General features: G+C 38.8%; 1 protein-coding gene, 1 long non-coding RNA gene and 1 pseudogene across 6 annotated transcripts in view; 1 reads left to right on the forward strand and 2 right to left on the reverse strand.

Annotated features, from left to right (window-relative positions):
- Positions 1-1,863: 1,863 nt before the first annotated feature.
- On the reverse strand, positions 1,864-13,447 carry LOC109265347 (uncharacterized). The gene is made up of 3 exons (XR_002079140.2): positions 13,416-13,447; positions 3,178-3,304; positions 1,864-1,954 (listed from the first exon to the last, which is right to left on the reverse strand). It is a non-coding gene; the product is annotated as an uncharacterized LOC109265347 (long non-coding RNA).
- On the reverse strand, positions 8,192-13,381 carry LOC109265346 (nuclear prelamin A recognition factor-like; annotated as a pseudogene).
- Positions 13,448-13,966: 519 nt separating the features above from the next.
- CEP83 (centrosomal protein 83) overlaps positions 13,967-25,615 on the forward strand; it is a 120,080-nt gene continuing 108,431 nt past the window's right edge. For 4 of the 5 annotated variants that reach the window (XM_019446437.2, XM_053895437.1, XM_019446436.2 and 1 more), the window contains exon 1: positions 13,968-14,412. The gene's annotated coding sequence lies outside the window, so the exon portion shown is untranslated. Of the gene's footprint in view, positions 14,413-25,615 lie in introns of all 5 variants that reach the window. The other variant, XM_019446438.2, reaches the window with a different exon arrangement.

Here is a 25,615-nt window from a genome sequence, read left to right on the forward strand (position 1 = left end):
TACTTGATATAAACAAGCCATTTGGTGGCAGGTCAACAACACTGAGCCCTTTCCATTTTGGAGTGACCAGTAGTTCATCCTCACAGGGACAAACACCTATCTGGGTACGGGTTTGCCTATTTTGCCTACAGAGCCTCAGCCTGTACTACTCTCTAGGAGCTTACAGAAGGCCCTCTCCACTGGCACGGGATCTAACTCAACGTAGCATCCAAACGGGGGAACCACTTCACAGGAAAGGTGATGCGGGTTTGAAGCTCATGACCAAGGCATCTACTGGTTGTACCACCTACTGCGCTACCCGGAAGCAGACAGCCTCATAAGAGCACTAGACAACCTACTGAAGGCACAGCCGCGGTGCCAGTTTAGAGGCAACAGTCCACAAGGATTGAGTGCCATCCTTCAGGATGCAGTATATACACTATATCACAGACCTCTGACTGGCAATGCACCTAATAGGAAGAAAATATGGGTCCAGGAAAAAGATGGAGGGAGCAGAAGTGGCCCCACTTTAGCATCTCAATGAGTCATTGGGAGACTGTGCTTCCTGTTCCCACAACTCTGGTCCCCCAAAATGAGTGCATTTTTTTTTTTTTTTTTTTTTGTCAGAGAACACAACAAGAGTCCCACTGACCTGTAAACTATGGCTACTGTTCGGGCACTTTGGACTTTTTGTGTCCAGCCACCAGCAGGCAAGAAGAGGAGTCCCCATCTTGGCAAGAGTAAATGACCTAGATCAACAGGAAGAGGAAGGGCTGCTTTCACATAATGGACAGGGAAAAATACATGTGGACCCTAGGTGATTCACTTGAAGGTCTCCTGATACGTACTTAGAACTATGGAAGGACATGTGCAGGAATCCCTGCCTGAGAAGGGTATAATTACCAATACATTCTCATAAGAAATAAGGATTTGAGTCACACCCAGGTAAGCCACTAAGAGCCGCAGAGGTGACAGGCAAAGGAGAGTAGGATGTGGAATGGGTAGTGGAGGAGGAGAATGAGTAGTAGTCGCGGCCCTGAGACCGACTGAGTGATGGGGGTGTAGTTTGTCCCAGGAATCTCCTTCTTCTAAGCTTTAGCTCAGGAACAGAATCTGGAGAAATCATAGAAGAGCTGCTCCCGGAACATGAGTGGAGAAATGTGTCAGTGTGGTATAAGGGGTCTTTTCCGGTGGCCATAGGATGCACGGCTCAGATCTTCAAGAGAGAACCTGCTGGAAAGACGGGAAAGGAAAAACAGAAGTGAAGAAATCATGAAGAGGATAAGAAATAAGAGATGCAAAGTCTTTTAAAGCTACAGAAATATCAGGAAACGATACCTATGAAGAAGATGAAGCAGATGATGAAGATGAAGGAACCAAAAAGGAATCCTTTGACAAAATGCCTCCAGCAGCGATTAAAAATGACATTAGTTTACCTCTAAAAGTCAAGATACAAATTAAGAATTATGCCAAGACATTTCCTCCCAAGCTGGCCTATTCAGAAGCACCTGCTGGTCAAATAGAGACACTAGTAAAGCATTTGTTAATGTTGACATGAAGATTTCATATCATCTGCAAAGGTTTGCAGACCATCAGCTAAAAAAATGGTTAGCTATAATGCTAAAACTATGAATGCGAATGAGGTTGACAGTGAGGCGGGACCCTCAAAAAGTCTGAACAAGAACCACAGGGGTGGATCTGTGTTAAGGTTATTGATACTGGAAGCCAGACGGTGCCACCTCTTTTAAATTTTGAGGCTATCCCTCTTGACGATCATAAGCAAAACTTAAAAGATGCCACGTAGTTTTCCCAAAGTTCCCAAATGTCTTTTGAGGTCAAAAGAAAAAACAAACCCCTTGTAACTCAGAAATGTGAATACTCATGTAGCCCAGGAAGTTAATTCATCTTATTTTCCATGCTGGATCTCTAATCTCAAGCCTTGTCTCCCCAGATTTATTCTGCCTCCAACTTTAACCTAGAAAAGAAAAAGAAAGAAGAAAGGAAAAGCATCAAAATAATCACCTTGGCATGTTTCAAATGTTCTTGTTTATATCACCTTGTTCTCTTGCTTTACAGGCAAAGGTTTCTGGGTAAAGTGTCATTTTGTTTTCCTTAAAAAAGAGGGACACTTGGGTGGCTCAGACGGTTGAGCATCTGACTCTCGATTTCAGCTCAGGTCATGATCCCAAGGTTGTGGGATTGAGCTCCTTGTCAGGCTTCATGTGGCATGTGGAGCCTGCTTGAGATTCTTTCTCTCCCTTGGTCTCTCTCCCATGCTCATGCTCTATCTCTAAAATAAAAGAGAGAGAGAGAGAGAGAGAGAGAGCAAGAGTGAGAGAGCGAGAGTGCCTGCAGTGAGGCGTGTGGTTAGCTGACAGTCTTTTAGTGCCATACTTTGGGAATTCTCCACAACATTTATGCTACAGCCTTACCTCCCTTGATTTCTCCCCACTGATGGTATTAGTGGGAGGCCATGCCTGCCCAGATTGGGACGTCAAATGGGGATCTGTTTTTGCTCCTAGGCTCCCGATTAGCCTGGCTAAGACTTTCTCAGAGTCATATGGCAGCCTGAGGCTCTTCCTACCTAACCTTGCTTCCTTCTCTCTCTCCTTTCATGTGTAGCAGAGCTGCGTCAGTCTGAAGGCACTCCTGGCCTACTTCTTCCTCTCTCCTTTATTCTTAACAGCGATTCTCCCCAATAAATCTCTTGCACATCTAATTCTGTCCTGGTGTCCTCTTTTCCGAGGACCTGAACTGCCCAAAGTCCCATGTACCGCAGGATGTTTAGCATCCCTGGCCTCACCCACAAATGCTGGTAGCACTGCCACCTTAATCTTGAGGCAACTAGTGACATCTCCACAGATTGCCAAAATGCTTTCTGAACCACTCAAAGCATAACCATCGGGATCACAGAATCTTAGAGCTAGAAGAGCTCTTACAGATGAAAAAGAAACAGAAAAGTTTAATGACCTCTATTTCTTTTCTCCCTCTCCTACAGTGCCTTTACCTTCTTTTCATTCTCGAATTCTTGCACCTCAACTGAAACTGACAAACTTGAATAATGAGTTATAAGTACCAGAGAGGCTACATAGCATCAGAAGTCAGTGAAAAATTTAGGAAGTGATCAGTATTTGAAACTGAAACTACGAAAGAAAAATCAGTTATGATATATGAAATTAGCTGTATTAAGTGACCCACCCTTGGAATCGGCTGCAAATGCACTGCTTTTGTGATTAGAGTGCTTTCCAAGTTTCCATCAAGTGACAAGGAAGACAGTCTTGGAATGTGGAGGTGTTGTGCAGTAATCAGTAGTAGGTAGCACGGTCTAAAAATGATCCAAGAATATTAGTTCAGTCAACTGATAAATTTGTAGCAGAGGTCATTTTTCACTTTTAACCCAATTCACCTTATTTATTGATTCCTTACTATGTCCCAAGAATTATATCAAGCACAAGAGTATACAGTGGTAAACCAAACATTGTCCTTCCCTTAAACGAGCTTATTATATGGAGCATGAATTCTCGATGGGCAAAAAACCTGAGATATTAGAATTGTTTGTGGTCCTCCAAAGAGCCATAGTGTATAAACAGATGTACAGGATATCTGTGGCTTAAGATCTCATAGGGAGCAGGGGAGCAATCAGGAAAAGAATATCTTAATTGTCTCCTTCAGGAGTCAAAAAGGAAACTAAGGTTGAGAAACCTGACCTTAAGGAAAAAGAGAAAATATGAAGGGGATGAAAGAGAACAAGAAGGAAAAGTAGAATGGTGAAATAGGAAAGGAGAGAAGAGAGGAGAAAAGGAGAAGGTATGTGAGATTTTAAGAAGACAAAAATAGCTTTGTCTACCACTGAGCCATATGACATATAACTTTTTTCCCTTGACATTCTGAAATACAAGCTTATTCCTCTACATTATTTCTGGCTCTGGCAACAAAGTATTAAATGTAAAAAGCAATACTGGAATGCCTGCTTTTTATTCAAAGAATCCCCATATCCTAGAGCATTCTTTTCTTGCTCAAATTTTCCAAATGTTCTCACTTTTTTTTTTCATTTAAATTTAAACTTGTGAAACAATTTCCTATTAGGTTTCTAAGGACCTCATTGTTCCACTTACTTGGAATGTGAACTTCGTTAGCTCCACAATATCAAAGCCTTCAGTTTTATAGCAATTATTTCTTTCATTTACCTGCCGTGGTAGACAAATCTATTTGTTGTTTGATAGCTTATCAAGCTTTTCTGCAGTTTGGATTTATCCCTCAGGATCCTATATCTGCGTTTGTTCTGAGTATGGGTGCACCTAGCAACTTTCTCATTACTAGTTGGATTTCCAATACTATGTTGAATAAAAGTGCGGAGAGTGGGCATCTTTGTTTTGTTCCTGATCTTAGAAGAAGATCTTTCAGCTTTTCACTGTTGTGTATGATGTTAACTGTGGGCTTGTCATATATTGCCTTTATTATGTTCGGGTTCATTCCTTCTATACCCACTTTGTTGAGATATTATTAGCTACAGTGAGTTATTATTCATAACTTAATTTTTATTAACTTGTAGGAGTTTTTATATTTTTGATACAAGTCCTTTGCTAGATACATGGTGGTGCATATTTCCCAGCCTTTGGTGTAATGCTGTCTTTGAAGAACGGACATTTAAATTTTGATAGAAGTCCAACTTGTCAAATTTTTCTTTTATGATTAGTGCCTTTTGTACCCCATGCAGGAAATATATACCTACTCCAGAGTTATCATTATGTTTTCTTCTAGACGTTTTATGGGTCTGGGTTTTATATTAGGCCTTTGAACCATCTTTAATTAATTTTTGTATATGGAGTTAAATAGGGCCTAAGTTCTTTTTTAAAAAAAGCGAATAGATACACAATTGTTTCAGCAGTATTTTTTAAGACAACAGCAACAACTTTCACATTTAATTGCTTTAGTGCCTTAGTAAAAAATGAAATGACTGCATATGTGGCATTCTATTTGTAGACTTGAATCTGTTTATTTACTAGCCTATCCTTATGCAGTAACACACTATCTTGCTTACTGTAACTTTATAGATATCTTGTAATCAGGTAATAAGTCTTACAACATTGTCCTTTTTACATATTGTTTGGCTATTCTAGGTCCTTCAGCTTTTAAGATAAATTTTTTTTTAAGTTTATTTTTTAGAGAGAGTGTGTGAGGGTGAGTGCGGGAGGGGCAGAGAGAGAGAGGGAGAGAGAGAATCCCAAGCAGGCTCCCCACTGCCAGCATCGAGCCTAGTGTGGGGCTCAAACTCCTGAATGGTGAGATCATGACCTGAGCTAAAATTAAGAGTTGGGTGCTTAACCAACTGAGCCACCCAGGCACCCCTAAGATAAATTTTAAAATTACTTTGTCTAGGGGTGCCTGGGTGGCTCAGTCAGTTGGGTGTCCGACTTTAGCTCAGGTCATGATCTCACAGTCCATGAGTTCAAGCCCTGCGCCGGGCTTTGTGCTGACAGCTCAGAGCCTGGAGCCTGCTTCAGATTCTGTGTCTCCCTCTCTCTCTGCCCCTCCCCTGCTCATGCTCTGTCTCTGTCTCAAAAATAAATAAAAACGTTTAAAAAAATTTTTTTAAATAAAATTACTTTGTCTATGCCTAAAAAAATGCTCCCCCCAAAAAACAAACAAAAAACCCCCCACAAAATCCAAAAAGAGCCTGCTGGGATTCTGATAGGGATTGGACTGAATGTACAAATCAGTTTAGGAAGAATGAAGAGCTTAATGATAGAGTCTTCCTATCTATAAATATGACATTTTTCTCCATTTCTTTCTTTTAAAATTTCCCTCCACTATGTTTTGTGGTTCTCAGTACAGAGGTCTTGCACATTTTTTGTCATGTTTATTCCTAGGTTTCTAATATTTTGGAATACATTATAAATGGTATTGCTTTCAATTTCATTTGTCAATTGTTTGTTGGTGGTACATGGAAGTAGGATTGATTTTTGTATATTGACCCTGTATCCTATGACTTGCTAAATTGTTAGTTCTAGTAGCTCTTTTGTATATTCCATAGGCTTTTCTATGTATACAATCATGTTGTCTGTGACTACAGTTTTACTTCTTTCCAATTTTTTTATTGATATAATCCACATACCATAAAATCCATTCAAGTGTATAATTCAGTGGTCTTGCAAAGCTGTGCAACTCCATCACTATCTAATTTCAAAATATTTTCATCACTCCAAATATAAACCTTGTTTTCACTAACAGTTACTTCCCCCCTTGTCCCCATTCCAAGCCCCTGTCTACTACTAATCTATTTTCTTACTCCCTATGGATTTGCTTATTCTGGACATTTCATATAAATGGAATCATACAATATGTAGCTTTCACTTAGCATATAACGTGTTCAAGGTTCATCCAGGTGGTAGCTTGAATCAGTACTCCATTTCTATGGCTGAGTAATATTCCGTTGCATAGATATACTACATTTTGTTTATTCATTCATCAGCTAATGGGTTTTTGGTTGTTTCTACCTTTTGATTATTATGAATAGTGTTGCTATGAGTATTTGTATACAAATTTTTGTATGGCTGTGTTTCAAATTCACTAGGAGTGGAATTGCTAGGTCACATGGTGACTCTATGTTTTAATCTCTTGAGGAACTGCCAACCTATTCCCAAAGCACCATTTTACATTCCCACCGCTAGGGTGTGAGGGTTCCTATTTCTCCACATTTTCACTAATGCTTCTTATTGTCCATCTTTTTTATTATTGCCATCCTAGTGGGTGTAAAATGGTACTCATCATGGTTTTTATATTTCCCTAATGACAAATGATGTTGATCATCTTCTCGTGCTTATTGGCTATTTGGACATCTTCTTTGGAGAAATCCCTATTCAAATCCTTTGTCCATTTTTATTAGCTTGTCTTTTTATTGTTGGTTGTAAGAGTTCTTTATATATTTTGAATACAAGTCCTTATCAGATATGATCTTCAAATATTTCCCCCCATTCTGTAGGTTGTCTCTTCACTTTTTTTCTTCCATATTCTTCAACTGTATTCTATATCAATTACCATGGAGGATGAAACCTGATTGTGAACAGATTGAAAGAAAAAAGTATACAAGTTAAAAAAAAAAAGTTTTTATTTAAGTAATCTCTATACCCAACATGGGGCTTGAATTCACAACCCTGAGATGAACAGTCACATACTCTTCCAATGGAGCCAGGCAGGTGCCCCCAAAATATACAATTTCACACAATATCCAGCCATCAACTTGGATAGGTTTACAGGTACAATATGATACAGAATATGATGAAGGAAACTGAGCCTGCTAAGGCTTTAGAGCATGGAGGGCTCAGGAAGAACATCATCGCTCAGGTTAACAAAATCCAAGTGCTTTGAAAAACCAACTGCAGGCCATTCTCAGATGTCTTTCATTTCAGGGATGAGTTCTGATGCGGAGTGTTGTGATTCTGTACATTTCTGGCTGCTCACTAGCCCTTTCTCTTTGTGGGTAAACTGTTCTTTCTTCTTTAAGGTTCTTCTGCACAGCCTCCTGCGCAGGCTGCAGGATGAAAGAAGCAAGGTAGGGGAGAGGCAGGACCACAGCAGGATCAGGACACATTCTGCTGCTAACCCCACAGGGGAGGGACTAAGATAGCTGTTTTCCTGACCACACAGCCTGGCCTAAGTGGGCAGCCTGTCTCCGGCCTCCACCTTCTATCTGTAGTGCCTGTTAGCCTTGCCAGACTTCCCCTGCCTTAAGGTGAGTTCACCTTAAAGGCTGAATGTAAAAGTGCAAGTCTGGGGCCTAAGCCACCAGCACCCACAGGGCCTCTGAGTTAGAGGTCTGGTCCCAGAAGGAGGCTGCCACTGCACTCTGGAAACCATAGTAGTGAGGAATGTGGACCACTGTTCCAGAAAAGCTGGAAATCCAGATTTATATATAAGCTCTCAATTCCAAAAGGTTGCAATTTATTCATGTTCTGACAAAAACATTTTCAGGAGTAATGCAAGTAGGTAAAAATAAGAGCAAAGTAGGCAGACTGTGGACTGTGGCCCCACAACAGGCCCCTGCAGCCTGCCTGCCTCCTGTCTTCATTTCCACATCAAATCTCTCCGAGACACACGAATCTGAACTTCTGGCGGGGTGGGGAGAGGTCTTAGCTCTTCACAGGACGGTTTTGGATTTTTTTTTTTAAGCCTAAAAGATAGTAGTGTGTCTTCATTCTTGTTCTTTGGGATATTTTCAGTCTTTTTTTTTTTTTTTTGAGAGAGCAAGAGAGTGAGAGAGAGCCTTAACCAGGCTCCAAGCCCAGCACAGAGCCTGAGCTCATGACTGTGAGATCATGACCTGAGGTGAAATCAAAAAGTCAAACGCATAACCAACTGAGCTACACAGGTGCCCCTATTTTTCAGTCTTAAGACAAAAGGATACTTCAATTGGGGCAGTCCTTGTTTCATGTTAAAATATTGCACTCGCACACATATTACAAAGATAGCACCAAATCAAACTGCGTGAGGGAGTCACAAACAAATATAGGGTAGAGAATTCTGAAAAACTGATGTAATAACTGAGAAGCCGAGCAGTTTTCCTCTAGTGTCTCTGATGCCCACACTCAGTCGCTCCTCCCTCCTTGGGCAACTGACAGGGCCTGCTTCCCAGCCTTCTCCACCTTGACCACTTGATGTCTCAGCTGATGGCAGGGAGCCCTGGCCTTGGCACACAGTGTGCAGGGCTTCCTGGATTCTGGGGGAGTTGGCCCTGTTCAGCCACTCCTGGTACAGCTGCTGCATGTGGGCGCTCGTCTGGGGGGCTGCACGGGGATGTCAGCATAGAAGCCTTTCATGTGCCGCGGCAGTGCCTTTTCTGTATGCCCATCCTCGGTCTGGGCTTAGCCTCTGCTGTTTAAACACCCCTTGGTCCATGTGAGCACTTCCACAAAGTGGTATGGGAGCTTGCTCTTCTTAAGTTTGAGAACCATATTCTGGATGTTTTGAAAGCAGCAAAGCATAACAGAACCTCCCCATTCTTTTCAAGGGTGACCTCCTGGAAGTCTTTGTTCCTCAGGGTGCAGCAGGTGTCCTCCCCATGTTGTCAAACAGCTGCTTGGCTGCGTGTCTGAAGATGAGCACCAGGTACCCATTGGAGCTGGGCCCATCACAGTGCCTCACCTTCTCCTCCTTCAGGCGTCGGTGTCCATGGCAGCATCTTTTCACCAAGGGGTCACTTTGCTCCATCATCTGAACAATTTCACCTGAGGTTAATACTCAGTGAGCACCCTGGGAACCAAGTGAAGCCATAGGAAAATCTTCTTGAAGGGTCTCCGGTTTCTTATCTTTGCAAGGGGCCACAATTATGTGAAAAATCTTGTCTGGGGACAGGTTCTGCCATCTGGCAAAGTAATCCTTCACCAGGGAGCCCATGATCTGTTGAGGAGACTTGGTGGTGCAGAGGTGGGAGGGGTGGTGACAGCAAGTGCTCTGAGTATGGGATCCAGCTGGGATTGGTGGAGGTGAGCCTGGGTAATGCCAGCTCTTCCTCACTGTGCTGGTGGTGTTGAGGCAGATTCTTTCTGACTCTCCAGGATGCTGAACTCCATAGCAGTTGTTGTATCAAAGACAGTGCACCCCAAGACTTTTGAGGAAGCCATGGAATCTTCTAGATGTATCAGTCACACTGAGGCAGAATTTAGCAGCAAAATAAAGCAGAGACTGAGGACACACTGACCCTGCCAGCACCTTGTACTGTGAGGTATCACATTTCTTATTAAGTTTCAGAATTCAAAAGAAGTCCTTGGTGTTCTGTTGGGAAACCTGGATCCCTTCTTCCAGTCACGCAACTGTCACATATCAGGCAGTTACTCAGAAATATTTTGGCATCAGCCAACTTACAGAATTCTCCCTTCTTCCACGTGCAGTGCTCACACTTCATCTGGAGCAGAGCAGGTGAGGGGCCAGGGCTCGGCCTGAGAGGAACACCAGGAGATGCTGTCTTTTCACTTTCATAGTCTTCTTTGAAGCACAAAAATTTTTAATTTCGATAAAGTACAATTTACCTGTTTCCCCCCTGCCCCCTTTGGTGTTTGTGTTTTTGGTGTCACATCTGAGAAACCATTTCCTAATCCAATGCCATTAAGATTTATGGCTGTTTTTTTTTTTTCTGAGTTTTAGTTTTAGCTCTTGCATTTAGATCTTTGATTCGTCTTAACATTTGCATATATATATAGGAGTCCAAGTTCATTCTTTTCCATGTGAATTTCCAGTTTTCCCAAAATCATTTTTTGAAAAGACTCTTCTTTCCTCTATTGAATTGTCTTGGCACCTTTGTCAAAAGTCAATTGACCATAAATGTAAAGGTGTATTTCTGGACTCTGAATTATAGCTCACTGATCTATATATCTACATCTACATATCTATGTTTTTGGCATTAGAGTTATATTGATTACTGTAGTTTTGTTGTAAGTTTTGAAATCAGGAAGCACAACTCTTTCCAATCTTGATGCATTTTGTTATTGTTTTATTACATTGATTAGGACCTTCAACATAACCCTGAATAGAAGTGGTGACAGCACACATTCTTGTCTTCTGTTACTCCTGACCTTAGGGGAAAAAGATTTAGTGTTTCACTATTACATTTTTCAAAGATGATTGTTGTTTTATTGAGAAAGTTCCTTTCTATACTTAACTTGCTGAAGGTTTTTGACATGAATGGATTTTGAATTTTGTCAGATGCTTTTTCTGGATCTACTGAGACTATCATTTTGTTTTTCTCTTTCATTCTATTAATGTGGCGAACTACACTAATTTTTCAATATTTAACCTCACCTTCCTTGGCCATGGCATCTTATCCTTTATACTGCAAGGTTTAATTTGCAATATTTCATTAAGAATTTAAAAATCTATATTCACGAGGGGTATTGGTTTGTAATTTTCTTGTAAAATTTCCTGGTCAAGTTTTGATATCAGGATTATATTGGCTTCATAAAATGAGTTTCAAAGTGTTCATTCCTGCTCTGCTGTCTGAAATGTATAGGATTAATACTTTTATCTTCTTTAAAAGTCTGATAAAATTTACTAGAGTAGCCATCTAGCTCTGGAGTTTTCCTTGTAGGAAAGTTTTGATTAGAAATTACATTTCTTTAATAGATATTGGGCCATTTAGCTTTTCTTTTTCTTCTTGTGTCAGCTTTTTTTTTTTTTTTTTGTATTTTTCAGGAATTTGTCCATTTCACCTAAGTTGTCAAATTTATTGAAACTATCCCTTTAATATATGTATAATTCATTAGCATTATGACTACATTAAACTTAAATTTTCTGCGTACAAAATAAAGTAGATGACACATACTGAATTGGGAAAATAAATATATAAATGTGGCAGAAAAGGGTATATATTGTAGGAACAATCTATGAAAGAAGAGGGAATTACAATTCAGTGTGACAAATACCATGAGAGGTACACAGAGAACACATAGGAAGAATACCCAGGCCTAAAAATTTAGGAAGTCAGAATCATGATGTCCAAGTGATGAGTTATTTAACTTGGGATAAATAAATCTAATCAAATTCACAGACACTTTAAAGCTGAGAATTTAGATCCCAAATATAATTACTTCACATTGGTCACCTATCTATGAGCATCTCTACAGTCAACTGGATCCCCTTTTACTGGCATATCCTTAATTAAAAATAAGTTTGTGTGTGTGTGTGTGTGTGTGTGTGTGTGTGTGTAAAAATGGTAAATACATTATAAAAAATTCAAACAAGATAGAAAAGTCCAAAATACAAAATAGAAACCTCTTGCATTTTGGCCAACATCCTTCCAGATCTTTTTGCATCCTTATATCCACATATATCCACATACATATTCATGTCAAAATGACACTGTTCCTGCTAATTTATATTGTTTTATTACAGGGGGGAACCTATATGCTATGAACATATTTTCATGTAAATAAAGATTTATATCATTGTTTTTAATGGCTTAGTTAATTCCATTGTGCACATGCACTGTAATTTAACTAGAGTCCTAGTGATGGCATTTATGTTGTTTCTAAAACAACTATTACAAAAAAGGGAGTAAGGAACATCTGTATGAATGTTTTGTTTTTGTTATTGTCTTTAGAACGAACTGACTAGGAAATGAGATTTCGGGGCAAAGGCTAATGAAATTTTGGTAAATAAGACTGTCCCAATTTCAATTTTAACACCAATAGTATACAATATAGTTAAATGTAACCCCATATCCCTATGTACCCTGATGGACAAAAAGGATCTGTTTGGAATGTTGAACATCTTTTCATTTGTTAATTAGAAGTTTCTTTTTCTTGGTTTAAAAATGTCCTATTGATTTCCTTTGCTAATTTTATTTATTGTGGTGTTTTTAAAGTTGATATTCAATGAACTGTTTGTATATTAGGAATATTTTTCCTTTTCCCACATGATACAAATTTATTTTCCATTCGTTCATTAATTGTATATAGAGTATTACAATCTTTATGAGTTTAATTTTTACCAATTTTTTTCTGTTATGGTTTCTGGTTCTTGTGTTATACTTAGCAAAGGTCTTTCTCAGCTCAAGATGAAAAAGATTCACCTTAATTTTCTTGTAGTATTTTTATGGCTTCACTCTGTACATTTAAGTTTTTGATTCATCTGGTATTTATTTGACAAAGGAGACATATAAAAAGCCTGTGTCCAGTGGTTCTTTATTTCTCAGATAATCTTTTTCCTCACTTAGCAGTGATTTGTAGCATATAGTTTACTGATTACCAGCAAGACTTCTGGAGTCCAGACTTCCTGGCTTCAACAGTAACGGCTCTGGGTTATATTATAAAATCGAGATAATAATTGCAGCTATCTTAGCGTTCAACCGTAGAACTTGAAAGTGTTCTGGTACTTGACACCTAAATGCTCGGCAAATGTGAGCTACTATTATTAAATACTCGTATATGCATAGCAGTTTGTTTCTCGATTCCGTATCCTGTTCACTGATATTATCGATAAACCACATTTTTCTGATCCATATGTTGACACTCCATGACCCAACTCAGTGTCCCATCTAGTGGCTCCTCTTTACTCATTTCAACAAAAAAGGTCCTCATCTCAGTTGTCTTTCTAATCATGACTAGAGCCCGAAAATGTTGCCCTTGACGGTAAAAATAGGCTGTGCTTCACAATGCAGTGAGAACCGAAACCCCAAACCAAGGGAGAGTGCCTATTTCTTCTACCACGTATTCTTAAAGGCTGAAACGCTACCTCATTTTCAGCCATTGGCATATAACTGACGCTCTCAATAACTAGTACCTTCTCTTCCAACTCTAGTTTACAACCTTAAGGCAAATGGTTCACAATGTTACCCCCGTGGGTCCTGACTTGACGAGACTAGGTGAGATCTGGAGGAGAACGCGAGGGGCGGGAAAGGATTCACCCCCCGCCCCCCCGGCCCTGGTCCTGGTCCTGGTCCTGACCTGGCCATTGCCTCCTGGCAAGCTGAGCCCTCCTGGCAAGCTGAGCCGACTCCCCACTCCGGGGCTGACGCCCCAAGACTGACATTGCAGGCCGGCGACTCCAGTCCCCATTAAATCTACACAATCAGGGACGAAGGCAGGAGGACGTGGCAGCAGAACCTCATTGGAGCCCTCAAAGAGGCAAGAGTGTAAGAACCCGCAGAAGGAAGGAGTAGCGACAAAAGGGGAAGACCCCCCCACCCCCCCCCAGACATGGCATAGCAAGGAGGCAAGGGAGATCGGCTTCGCGCTCAACCGCGCACTTCACTCTGGCTCAATGAAGCAAGTGCCCGGTCTCGGATTTTCGGTTCCCTTCGGTTCACGGGATCTCCGCGTCCCCGCCAGCGGCGTATCGTAGCGCCGCCTCGCCCCCGGCATTCCCGCCGTCGACCGCAGCCGCTCCCGCCTCGGCTCCGCTTGCCTCCTCCCTCTAACGGCCGCTAGCTGCGGCCGACGTCTGCGGCGTCGGTGACGTCGGCGTAGGGGCGGGACTTCCTGCTTCGCGCGCTCTTAGGTCTCGGGACCCGCTCGGCTCGGCTGGGCTTGAGGGGAGGCGGGTGGTGGGCGGAGGGTGGTGTTTCCGCGGGTCGGCGGCTACTGGGCTGCCCAGCCGTCCGCAGAAAGCCCGTCCGCCGAGGTGGAGCGAAGCTTTTCTCCGCCGCCGCCCTCTCCGCCCTCGGAGCTCTCCCAGGATACCTCAGATTTCCCTGGAGTCCGGAGCTCTAGGGGCGCGCTCGGCCCTCCTTTTCCTCTTCAGCCTGCGCCGCGAGCGGCTGCCGGCCTGGCCAGCACCTCGCGTGTGGGACCTCATCCCTTAGCCTCAATGCCCGTGCGAGAAGAGTTGAATGGGTGCCGGTGGTTGGAGCTGTGCAGGTGTCCCCCGGTGGCAAGTGTGGCCACAGCACCGGGCGCTATTAAGTTTTATGCGCGCACGTTGCAAGGACTGTGTGTGAGTCTGGTACGTAACCTCGTTTTATGGGGACGCTGTGTTGTCCGTAGTTTTGGAATACTCCCTTTTTCTTCACAACTTGCCCTTGAGTTTTTGTTGTTACTGCTTTTCCTGTAAAGCAATTGGAGCGGGTGTTGTCGGCTGTGAGACTTGTTCTGTACCAATTGAGTGCACGTGAAACTCTTAATGGAGCTTTTGAAAAAAGTTCTTTTTCTAAAAAGTTCATTTAAGTTATCTTTACCCCCAAGGCGGGTGTGGAACTCACGACTCGGAGATCGAGAGTAGCATGCTCCCCCGGTACCTGTTCTGTACCAGTTAAGTGCACGTGAAACTCTTTATGGAGCTTTTGAAAAAAATTCTTTTTCTAAAAGTTCATTTAAGTGATCTTTACACCCAAGGGGGGTGTGTGTGGAACTTACGACCAGAGATCAAGAGTAGCATGCTTCCCCCCACCCCCCCGCCTCGCTGAGCCAGCCAGGCGCCCCTTTATGGAGCTCTTTGATGCACCCCAGAGTGGTGCTTGTGTAGCCAGTTTACTAACTGGCTGCAGATTGTGGTAGCCCCACTTTAATTTGTTACGGAAAAACTATGTTACCATTTTCTGTGACCCTGCAGACCATTTTAATAGCGATATTTGGCAACCCCTTCAGAGATAACTAGACTATGTAAATGAATGCGGGGCTTAAATGAACATTGTGATAAATCCTTACTGTGCAGCTTTTGCCCATGATACATGGGCACCTAGCTTTTAAAAATGCCCACTGCCACATATGTTTAAAGCCTTAAGTTAGGTTATTATGAAGCTGTTTCGGTAACAGCTCAAAGATGTCTAGAATGGCAAGAAACTTGTTCTTAATTTCTTATATATACTATAGTTGATAGTGTTTAGCCTGAGCACAGAGTACTTGCGTGGATCTAAAACTGAGTAGGTCGTTAAAGCAGTGCTTCTGTTACCAAGCAACATCTCTGTAAACAAGTCTAATATTCAACTAGAATATAATTAAACGTGTCTATCCTACAATTATCTGGATTCAGAATTGTGTAAATTCCTGGGTTTAGCCTGTAGGTGGTTACAGTTAATATACACCTTCCGTACCGAGGTTTGATTTCAAACTCATTTTGTGTGGAATTACTAGAATGTTTTGAATTTCGGTGTCATGCAGGACTCTCCAGAGACTTGCACATGGATTTGAGTTATCCTTTGGTTATTTAGGACGGTGCATGTCTGGTAGTTCCTTTATTCAGAACATTTTCTTTTCTGACCAGATGAAGGGTGCAGGTTATATTCAGGAATTTAAAACAAAAAAGGATAATAGCAGCTTATTCGGAGATTGAAACACTCTTCACAAGTGGTTTTTAAGCCTTGGTTAAGCCAGTAACCTCACTCTTTCAACACCTGTTGAACCTTTAATGGTAGAATTGGCATGACTGTATGGCAGGTAGTTTACAGAGCACTTTTTCATGATTCTTTTGAGTGCTGTAACCTTTTAAGTATGTAAGAAAGGACTGGAGAACATTTGAGGCGCTATGAGACTGAATGACTTCTTTGTAAACAAACTATTGGTAATGGAAGTTGGAACTTGGGAATGGGAAGTTTAATGTTTTCTGTACATGTCCTTTATTAGATTGAGTAAGTTCCCTTTTGTTCCTAGTTTGTTGAGTTTTTAATCATGAATGGGTATTGGATTTTGTTGGAATTTTTCCGCCCGGCATCCAATGAGATGATCATATAGATTTTGTCCTTTATTCTTTTAATATGGTATCTTACATCAATTGATTTTCAGAGGTTAACTCAATCCTGTATTCCAGGGATTAGTTTCAGTTAGTCATGCTGTATAATTTTATGTATGTTGCTAAATTTGGCTTTCCTAAATTCTGTCAAGGAATTTTGTGTTTATATTCATGAAGGATATTAGTCTGTTGGTTTCTTGTGGTGCCTTTGTCCAACTTTGTTATCAGGGCAACACTGGCCTCATTGAAGGAGTTGCATGATGTTTTCCCCTCTTTTTTTTTCTGAAATAGTTTCCAAAGGATTGCTATTACTTCTTTAACTATTTGATAGCATTCACCAATGAAGCTGTGTGGGCTTGGGCTTTTCTTTGTGGGAAGATTTTACTCTTTGTGGGAAGATTAGATTACTAATTCAATTTCCTCACTTGTTATATTAGTTCCATTTGGATTTTGTTTCTTTTTGAGTTTTGATAACGTGTGTTGTTAGACATTAGTCCGTTTCATAGTGTTTAATTTGTTGATACAAAGTTCATATTTTTTAGTCTTTTAAGACACTGTAAGGTTGGTGATCTGTTTTTCATTCTTTATTTTGGTAATTTGTATCGTTTCTCTGTTTTCTGATAAATCTAGCCTAAGTATGTCAGTTTTGTTGATTTTTTTAAAAAGTTTGTTTATTTTTGAGAGAGAGAGAAAATGCACATGAGCAAGCAGGGGAGAGGTAGAAAGAGAGTGAGATAGAACCCAAGCAGGCTCTAAGCTGTCAGCATAGAGCCTGACATGGGGCTCAAACCCATGAACCGTGAGGTCATGACCTGAGCCAAAATCAAGAGTCCGACACTTAACCGACTGAGCCACCCAGGTGCCCCAGTTTTTGTTGATCTTTTTAAAGAACCAGCTTTTGGGGCACCTGGTGGCTCGGTTGTTTAAGCAACTGACTTTGGCTCAGGTCATGGTCTCGCAGTTTGTGGGTTCAAGCTCTGCTTTGGGCTCTGTGCTGACAGCTCAGATCCTGGTGCCTGCTTCAGATTCTGTCTCTTTCTCTCTCTCTCTCTCTCTCTCAAATAAATAAACATTAATTTTTTTTTTTTTTTAAAGAACCAGCTTTTTATTTAATTATTTATTTATTTTCTGCTTCATTGATTTCTACTCTAACATTTTCCTCCCTTTGTTCTGCTTGCTTTAGGCTTAGTGTACTTCCCCACCCCCCTCCCGCCCCTGCCTTATTACCTAAGGTGGAAGCTCAGATTATTGATTTGTGACCTGTTTTCTTTTCTGATGGATGTTTAAAGCTATACATTTCCCTCTGAGCACTGCTTTAACTACATTCCATACATTTTGATATGCTGTTTTTGTTTTCATTCAATTCAAATATGTTTAAATTTTCCTTGTGATTTATTTGACTCATGGGTTATTTAGAAATTTGTTGTTGAATTTACCAATATTTTCAGAGTATTCCCAGATTTCTCTCTGTTGTGGATCTCTGATTCTCTTGTGGTCAAATAATGTACTTTTCATGATTTCAGTATTTTTAAATTCACTGAGACTTGTTTTGTGGCCCAGCATATGGTTTATTGGAATGTTTTATGTGTGTTTGAAAGGAATATGTATTCTGCAGTTTAGAGGTGGAGTGTTCTGTCAGTTATATCAAATTCATTGATAGTGTTTGTCAAGTCCTCAATATCCTTGCAGATTTTCTATCTTGTTGTATGATTATACTGTACAACTATTTTTGTTGTATTCTCTATTTCTCTTTTTAATTTTCCTTTTTTGCTTCCATGTATTTCGGGGTTTTATTGTTAGATGTATATAATTATTATGTTTTTCTGACGCAGTGACTTTTGTCATTAAGAAATAGTCTTCTTTGTCTTCAATAGTATTACTTGTTTTAAATTATATTTTGTCATTTTAGTTCTATAGCTACTCTAGTTTTATTAGTATATTATTTTTATATCCTTTAATTTTAACATTTTTATGTCTTTGAATCTAAGATATATCTCTTAAAGACAGCATACATTTGGGTCTTGTTTTTTGTTTTTGTTTTTATTTACATTCAGTCTTATATTCTCTGCCTTTTGAATGGGGGTATTTAGTCCATTCACATTTAATATAATTGTTGATTTTGTTGGATTTATGTCTGCTATTTTGTTATTTTTTGTGTGTCTTCTGTTTCTTCTCTTTTCCTCCTTTACTGACTTTGTGTTAATTTTTAGTGAACCGTTTTAATTATTTTGTTCATTTCTTTCAATATGTTATTTACATATTGGTTGCTCTAGGGGTAATAATAATACATTTTAACTTATAGTCTCCTTCAGAATGATACTAAATTAATTCTGGTAAATTATGGAAACTTCGATATATCTCTTTTCCCTCTTTGTTCTATTATTGTCATACATACTACAGTTATGCATATTATAAACCCAGCCAAATACTACCTTAATTACTGCTTTATATAATCTTATTTTTTTAAGGGAAGTAAAGAAAAGTAGTGAGAACAATTACATGTCTAGAATCTTTTGTATTTACCTATATAATTATATTTTCTGCACGCTTTATTTTTTTTCCTGTGGATTTGTTACTTTCTGGAGTAACTTCTTTTCAGCATGGAGGTCTTCCTTTAGTATTTCTCCTAAGGCATGTTGGACAGCAATAGATTCTCTTAAGACTTTATCTTGATTTCACTGATTTCAGTGTCGTTTTTGAAGGATGGTTTTGCTGAATACAGAATTCTTAGTTGAGAGCTTTTTTGTTTCTTTAAATTCCATGGTTTCTTTTCCTGGCCTCATCATTTCTGATGGGATGCCAGCTGTTAATCATACCATTGTTCCCTTGTACATGATGAGTCATTTTTCTCTTGCTCCTTTTAGGGTTTTTTTTTTTTTTTTTTTTTTTTTTTTTGTGTGCTCTGTCAGCATTTTGACTGTGGTGTGTCTTGGTGCTGATCTATTTGTGTTGGTTCTTGGATAGATAAATTAATGTTTTTCTTCAAATTTGGAAATTTGTAGCCATTATTTCTTAACTCCACCCCCCCCCCCCCGCCCCCCCCAACTGTTGCTCTTTCCTCTTCTGGAACTCTTATTATATATATGTTATGCTTTACATTGTTGTGCAGAATCTGACATTCTGTTCATTTCTCTTTATTTTTTCTTTCTGTTCTTCAGAGTGGGTACTTCTTTGTTGATCTTCAGGTTCATTTCTTCCGTCTTCTGTCATCTCAAGTCTGATGTTGAGCCCCTCCAATGAGTTTATTTCAATAATTCTACTTTTCAACACGAGAATTTCCATTTTTAAAAGCAATTTTTGTCTCTATTTTCAGCCATCTGAGTCATTGCCATCATACTTTCATTGAGTTTTTTAAAGATGCTTTCCTTTTAGTTCTCTGAACATATTTATTATAGCTCATTTGAGGTTTTTGTTTGCCAAATCCAGTATTAGGAGACACCCAGAGACATCTTCTGTTTGATGTTTTTCTTCTTGAGAAAGGGTCACAGTTTTTTTTTTTCTTGTATTCTAATTTTTTGTTGAATACTGGGCATTTTAGATAATGTTTTGAAGCAACTCTATATTTTGGCTTTTCTTTTGGAGGCTGATTTTTTTTTCTGTTTGTTTAGTAACTTGCCTGGTCTAAATTTGTAAAGTCTGTTTCCCCTATATTAGGTTGTTATGACATCTGCTGGTTTTACTGATTTTTTTTTTTTTTTTTAAACCTCACTTTCTGTGTCTGCATACATTAGTGTTCAGCCAAGGATTGGTCAAAAGTTGTGTTCAGTTTGAACTAATACAGCTGTGCCTGATACTAATATGGCTAGTACTGCTGATGATTTATAGGATTATGAGGGAGTACATTCAGACACAGGTCATTTTTAAGTTTTCCCTGGCTTTTACTTTGCACCAGCCTCTCTTGCCATGTGCATGAGGATAGATAGCTCTGCCGGCCAAGGATGTGTGAGTGGCATGGACCTCCTTCAGTCTGTAGTCCACAGTTTTATTTTAACCTGCATTCGTAAATAGTTTATCAAGCCCCTCCAAGGCTGTCTAAACTTCCAGAACTCCTGTAAAATCCTCAGCTAGTATGCCAGTTTGTTGCTTGCCGCATAGAGTCCTGCAGCCTCAGGCTCCAGGTGCCACTGGCCCTCACTGTTAACTTACCACAGAAGTCTCCACTTCAACTGACAGTGTAGCAGATCAACAGATTAAGCTCCAGTAGTGGTGGTGAACCTTCTGCCTCATAGCTTGTTAAACTCCTGTAAGTGACAGAGGTGGGAGGAGATGGGAGTAGCCAAAGGTAAGAATGCTGTAAACTCATGTTCTTCTTATCCAGAGTTTAGTTGTTTTCATGAATAAACACTTTTCAGTTTGATGAATGCTTTTGATTGAATTCCAAATCACTAAAATGGTTATTTGGCTGTTTTGTGAAGAGGATTTATCAGCCTGCTCATCTCCTCATATGGTTTTTTGCTTCTGTGTGGAACTCTTAGGGTAAAACTTGATCCATACTTCTTTAATATCACTCATAATCCTTTGCACAATAGTAGGCATTTATTTGTCCTCTAAATGTACTCGTTGACTTAAATTCCGTGATTTTCCTTTAGCACCAAATTATAAAGCATTTGGGGTTTTGGAACCCCAAGACCTATGCAGTTTCTTGCTTTTCCTGTCCTTTTGATAAGTGGAAAAACTGCTTACTATTCATTCAACAAGTGTTCATTGATTACCTGCCATGTTCCAGCTATTATGCAAGGTTTTGGGGGTATTAAGATGACTCCGACATAATCTCTGATCTCAGGGAGGTTTTTGTCTAGTGCAGGCGATTGGAATACAAATAGCTGATTATAATATAGTGAAGTGAATAAATTGATATGGATAAATACATGGCATTATGGAGGACCCACAATGACAGTTAACTCAATGGATTAGAGGAAAAGAAAAAGGGAAGCATCTAGGAAAGCCTTTCAGAAGGAAGTAGTGACTGAGTTGAATATAAAAATGAATGAAAGGTGAGATTAGGAGATTGCATTCCACAGAGGGATCCATGTGAGGTGAGCAAATGTATGGTGTGTTCAATGAACTATAAGCGATTTAGTTTTGTTAGGGTATAAGTGCAAATCAGGGAGTTGTGAGCATGGAAGGGTAAAGAGGGTCCAGATTGTGAAAGGTTTTATATACTATATTAATAAGCTTGAATTAACCGTTATTGACCAATTTTGCAAAACTGTTGAGTGGGAAGCACTTCAGGATTCTGCCAAGATTTGATTTGAATGTTTTTTAACTACATCTTCAACTATTTTAAAAGGTACAGTAAAAGATAAATATATCCAAATGTGCTGTAAACTGGATTTAAAAATATTAGAGACCTCCAGCATATTAACTGGTACGGAAATAAAGATCTCATATGTCTTCAGTATAAAATCTTCTGAATTAAAATTTTTATATTTAATAGACACAAGTAAAAGACCTAGTATGTTCTAAATATTGGAGTTCTATAAGATTTAGTTTGAAGGTATTTACTAGAACTGTTTGAATACTGCTGTTTTAGATTTGGTAGTTCTGTAGAGTATGGATTTGGGGCTGACAACAAGCAGTTGTCTCTGAATACATTTTTGAGTGTTGCATAAACTTACGTGGAAAGGCATGGAATTTCAGTAATTCTGGGTTATTTCTTGAAGTGGAGGCTTTAACTTCAAGCCTCATTTTCTTTTATATTTGGTCACTTTTTCTGATGTGCAAAGGGGAGACTTTTTTCCTCCTCCTTTGGTCATCAAGTAGACTTTGAGGTGTCCTTCTTTTTTTCAGTTGACATTTTCCATCTGGTTATAAATATATTTTATGTTGTAAAATAAGAAATGTGCAGGAAATGCACAGACATAATAAAATCACACCTATCACCCATAGGTCTTACTTAATATTTTACTGTTTATCTTCTCTGTTTTTTATGCATATATAGTTATGTAAATAGGCTTTTTACAAAATAAGGATTGTATACCAGAGTATTTTGTGGTCTGTGTTTTCTACTTATGTAACAAACATCTCCTGATGTTAAGTATTCTTTCATAACTTTTTCTCTTTTTTTTTAAAGAAAAATTTAACTGACATTTTGGCCTAGAATTTACTTTTAGGAAAGTTTTTTTCCTTATGGTTCACAATGTTTATTTTTAAAAACAGCTTTTTTAAATATAATTGATAAATAACAAATTGTACATTTTTAAAATTAAAGTTTTGAGATATATATATATATGTATATGTATATATACCTGTGAAACTATCATCACAGTCAAGAATTAAATATATCTATTATCCCCAGAAATTTTCTTATGATCCTTCCCTTTTGCTCCTACCCCCTCCAACTGCTCACTCTTTCCTATTTCCAGGCAACCACTGTTATGCTTTCTGGCATTATGATTCGTTTGCATTTCCTGGAATTATATAAATGAAATAATATAAAATGCACTCTTTTTTGTCTAGATTTTTTTTCACTCAGCATAATTATTTTGAGATTCATTCATGGTAAATAACTCATATTTATTGAATATTGTATTCAATTGTATGGATATATCACAATTTGTTTATCCATTTACCTCTTAATGGACCTGTGTTTGAGTCTCACAAAAAAAGCTGCTATAAACATTTGTGTAGAAGTCTTTGTATAGACATGCTCTCATTTCTCCTGGGTGAATACTTAAAAATAAAATGGCTAGATTATATGGTAATGTTTGTCAGTTTCTTAAAAATTAAATGATTTCCTCAAATGATTTTCCTATATTTCCACCAGTTTATGAAACTTTCAGTTCTTCTACATTCATAGACAGTACTTTGTAATATTAGCCTTTTAAGTTTTAACCATTTTAATAGGTGTATAGTAGTATTACATTGTGTTCTTTTAAAAAAAAACATTTTTTTAACGTTTATTTATTTATTTATTTATTTGAGAGAGAAAGAGATAGAGCTCCAGCAGGGGAGGGGCAGTGCAGAGCTTCTCTGCTAGTGGGGAGCCTGATGTTGGGCTTAAACTCACAAACTGTGAGATTGTGGCCTGAGCTGAAATCAAGAGTCCGATGCTTAACTGACTGAGCCACCCAGATGCCCCTATGTTGTGTTCTTAATTTGCATGCCATTAATAACTAATGATATTTAACATCTTTTCAAGTGTTTATTTAACCATTTGTGTGTCTTCTTGGCATGGTGTCTGCTCAAATCTTTCAGCCAGTTTTATGTTGTTAAATTGAGTTTTTTTTTTTTATGATTTAGTTTTCAGAATTCTTTATGTATTTTGGATGCAAGTCCTTTATCAATATGATAGATATATGTTTATATGTATTATATATATATAATATGTTTTGATACATATATGTATAAATTATTCCTCCAGTCTTGTTTTCATTTCCGTTATGGTGTCTTTTAATTTTTTTTTAATGTTAATTTATTTTTGAGAGAGAGAGAGAGAGAGACAGCATGAGCGGGGGAGGGACAGAGAGAGAGGGAGTCACAGAATCCAAAGCAGGTTCTAGGCTCTGAGCTGTCAGCATGGAGCCTGATGCAGGGCTCCAACCAACTAGCTGGGAGACATGACCTAAGCCAAGGTCGAGTGCTTAACCATCTGAGCCACTCAGGAGCCCCCATTATGGTGTCTTTTAAATACAGAAGTTCTTTTGGTTTAAAATTAACTTGTTAATTTTAATAATAATTAACCAATTTAAAGAAATCTTTTACCTAACCCATGACTAAACTTTTCTTCTACATTTTCTTTAAGAGTTTTATAGTTTTATGTTTTGTGTTTATATATACATTATGAGTCAACTTTTGTGTATGGTGTGAGGTACAACTTAAAATTCATTTTTTGCATATGTCCCGGGACCACTTATTGGAAAGACTATCCTATCGATTGAACTGACTTTACATTTTTGTCAGTCAATTGGCCATATTTGTTTGAATCTGTTTCTGAACTTTACTCTCTTTTTAATGGATTTATGTGTCTGTGTTGACACTAATGCCACACAATTTTGATTTTTGTTGGATTTAGTAAGTTATGAAGTTAGGTAGTGCAGGTTCTCCAACATTTTTTTTTCCCAAAGTTGTTTTGGCTATTCCATGTCTTTTTGTTTCCATATAAATTTTAGAATTAGCTTGTTAATATCTATAAAGTCTGCTGGGCTTTTAAATGGCATTGCATTGAATGTGGGAGAAATTAACATCTTAGCAATATCTTAACAATGGGATTATTATCTGATCCATGAATATGGTATAACTTTCTATTAATCACACTTTTTAGAAAATAGCCTGTTTTCCATAATAAACAGCACTGTGATGTAAACACCATGAAGGCAGGGACCTAATTTTATCTTCCACTTCTACTTGGCCCTTGGTATGTACTCAATAAGTGTTTACTGAATGATAAATGAAAGCAGTCCTTGAACACAAATGTTGGTACACATCTCTGATTAGTTTCTTAGAATTAATTCCTACTATGTGGAATTGCTAGGTCAAAGGTTATGTTCACTTTTTAAGGCTTTTGGTTACCAGACTGTCCCCAGATTTTTTTTTTCAGGCAGAAATATCTTGATGGATAACTGTTTAAGGCATGCATAATTGATTAGCAAACAGTGTTCTTGGTGACATCCTTTTTCATCTTTGAAATTACATTGTAAGCCTGTGGGAAAGTAGGATTCATATCACAGAAAATTTGTGGTTCACTTTTGTCATTAAGTTTATTGCAATTGGGAGTTATGAAAAGGACCCAAAAGGTAGAGGATTATTGTTTTTTTCTTTTTTATTATTTAAAAAAAATTTTAATGAATATAATTTATTGTCATGTTGGTTTACAAACAACACCCAGTGCTCATCCCAACAAGTGCCCTCCACAATGCCCATCACCCATATTCCCCTCTCCCCCACCCTCCCATCCACCCTCAGTTCTCTGTATTTAAGAGTCTCTTGTGGTTTGCCTCCCTCCCTCTCTGTTTGTACCTATTTTTTCCCCCTTCCCTTCCCCCATGGTCTTCTGTTAAGTTTCTCAAGATCCACATATGAGTGAAAACATATAATATCTGTACTTCTCTGACTTGTTTCACTCAGCATAATACCTCCAGTTCCATCCACGTTGCTGCAAATGGCATGATTTCATTCTTTCTCATTGCCAAGTAGTATTCCATTGTATATATAAACCACATCTTTATCCATTCATCAGTTGATGAACATTTTGGCCTCTTTCCATAATTTGGCTATTGTTGAAAGCACTGCTATAAACATTAGGGTACATGTGCCCCGATGCATCAGCAGTCCTGTATCCCTTGGGTAAATTTCTAGTAGTGTTATTGCCGGGTCATAGGGTAGTTCTATTTTTAACTTTTTGAGGAACCTTCACACTTTTCCAGAGTGGCTATACCAGTTTGCATTCTCACTAACAGTGCGAGAGGGTTTCCATTTCTCCATATCCTTGCCAGCATCTGTGGTTTCCATGATTTGTTCATTTTAGCCAGTCTGACTGGTG

The sequence above is a fragment of the Panthera pardus genome, unplaced genomic scaffold (genome assembly GCF_024362965.1).
Source record: "Panthera pardus isolate Hobbes unplaced genomic scaffold, ASM2436296v1 HiC_scaffold_6, whole genome shotgun sequence".
In the NCBI taxonomy this organism is placed as follows: Eukaryota; Metazoa; Chordata; class Mammalia; order Carnivora; family Felidae; genus Panthera; species Panthera pardus.